The sequence below is a fragment of the Prunus avium genome, unplaced genomic scaffold, assembly GCF_965620075.1.
Source record: "Prunus avium unplaced genomic scaffold, drPruAviu1.hap1.1 HAP1_SCAFFOLD_43, whole genome shotgun sequence".
NCBI lineage: Eukaryota > Viridiplantae > Streptophyta > Magnoliopsida > Rosales > Rosaceae > Prunus > Prunus avium.
In genome coordinates, this window is record NW_028276901.1 from 97,501 (window position 1) to 100,000 (window position 2,500).

The following is a 2,500-nucleotide window of genomic DNA, read 5'->3' on the forward strand; positions in this document are numbered from 1 at the left end:
TTTATTGAAATTTCCTCGCACAATAAGCTCCCTATAATTAAGTCTATGATTTTTAGGACCTTCTCCAACTTACAAAATGATATTTAGGACCTTGCCTTGCCCTCACATGCCGTGCCCATTCAAGGCATTCCGAGAAAGTGAGGTTATTGGAGGCTTCGGATGGCGTGGCTTGCCTTGCCTTGCATTGGCATGCCATGCCCAAGTTGTGGCCTACACCAAGCCATTCAAGCCATGCGTTGCCTTACCTTGGAATTGCTCATCATCCAATGCATTCCGAGAAAGTGAGTGTAGGCGAGGCTAAGGATGGCTTGCCTTGCCTTGCCTTGCATTGGCATGCCATGCCCAAGTTGTGGCCTACACCAAGCCATTCAAGCCATGCGTTGCCTTACCTTGGAATTGCTCATCATCCAATGCATTCCGAGAAAGTGAGTGTAGGCGAGGCTAAGGATGGCTTGCCTTGCCTTGCCTTGCATTGGCATGCCATGCCCAAGTTGTGGCCTACACCAAGCCATTCAAGCCATGCGTTGCCTTACCTTGGAATTGCTCATCATCCAATGCATTCCGAGAAAGTGAGTGTAGGCGAGGCTAAGGATGGCTTGCCTCGCCTTGCCTTGGCATGCCGTGCCCATGATGTGGCCTTGACCAAGCCATTCAAGCCATGCGTTGCCTTCGCCTTGGCATGCCGTGGCCTTACCTCGCCATGCGATGCATTCCGACAAAGTGACGCGAAGCGGAAGCCTATCATGGCGTAAAAATGTCGACAAAATTTTTCGACATTTGAATAATGGGGTTTGACAAGGTTTGAAAAATTCAATACAAATGGTAGGCTTGAATGTCGACAAAGTGACGCGAAGCGGAAGCCTACCACGGCGTAAAAATGTCGACAGATTTTTTCGGACCTTGTCCTGCCATGGGCTGCGCGCAGCATGCCGGCAGCCTGTGCGCAGCGTGCGCACAGCATGTCGGCAGCGTGCGCACAGCATGCCGGCAGCGTGCGCGCACCATGCCGGCAGCCTGTCGACAGAATTTTTCGAAACTTGTCCTGCCATGCGCGCGCGCAGCTTGCTTGCAGCGTGCTGATTCTGTCGACAGTGAGGCTAGCGAAAGTTGTCCTGCCATGGCGTGCGCGCAGCCTGTGCGCGCAGCTTGCGCATCTGTCGACAGTGAGGCTAGCGAAACTTGTCCTGCCATGGCATGCGCGGCGCCTGCGCGCAGCCTGCGCGCAGCATGCGCACAACATGCGCGCAGGCTGTGCGCAGCGTGCGCGGAGCTTGCGTGCAGCTTGCGCATCTGTCGACAGTGAGGCTAGCGAAACTTGTCCTGCCATGGCATGCGCGCAGCGTGCGCGCAGTCTGTGCGCAGCATGCGCGCAGCCTGTGCGCAGCGTGCGCGCAGCTTGCGCATCTGTCGACAGTGAGGCTAGCGAAACTTGTCCTGCCATGGCATGCGCGCAGGCTGCGCGCAGCATGCGCGCAGCCTGCGCGCAGCATGTGCGCAGCATGCCGGCAGCATGGTTCCAGGTTTTTTCAAATGTCGACAGAATTTTTCAAATCTTGTCAAACCCCGTTTTTATTGAAATTTCCTCGCACAATAAGCTCCCCATAAGTAGTCTATGATTTTTAGGACCTTCTCCAACTTACAAAACTAAAAAATTCCTCCCGGATTTGTTTTAATGATTTTTTCAATTTTACGACTTCTAAAAATAATAAAAAATACTTCCCGACTTCAAAAATTTATGAAACTTTTTCCCATCATAGATTGCATGTTTCTTAGTATCCCTGCAAAAAATCACGTCCAAATACCTTGTATTGAATTATTTAGAGCCCATTATGACTCCTCGCGCATAGGTGATGTCTCTTCCTGTCAAAGGGCTAAATGCATAAAATGCTATATAGGGGGGTGTGTGTTGCCTGCATATGCATGGCAGCCCATGCCTTCCTAGCTGCAGCCCCCTTCCCCCACGCCACACCCATGTCATGTTGCCTCGATATGTTGCCTCGGTATTATGGGTTTGGTGTCGGGGTCGGGGGGCTGCCACCCATGGCGGTGGTGGCCGGAATCCGGCCGCCGCCACCATGCCGCCGCCATGGGTGAGGGAGGAAAAAAAAGGCGTGGAAAGTTGCGAAATGGGGTTGTCTAGGCTTTTTTTTGGCATGGGAGAGCATGGAGTGCTAGGAACTCCTTCTCAAATGCACGGGCATGTCGACCACAACCTCATTTCGCAACAACAACCACCCGTGTGGGGTGGCGGTGGGTGGATAGTCGCGGATTGGGGCTTGCCAAGCCAATGTTTTCAAAAAATTTCATCAAAATTAAAAACAAATGTTTTGTTGCCTTCGGATTTGTGGGCGAGCGGCGAGTCGGAGTGGAGCCGGTAAAAGTTTAACCTCGGTGTGCACGGTTGTTTTTAGAAACTCAATCCAATGCCGGGGACGTTGAAAGTGACGCTCTTATGAGTTGCAAACCCGCAAGATTTAAAGAACCTTTTCAAAACAATTTC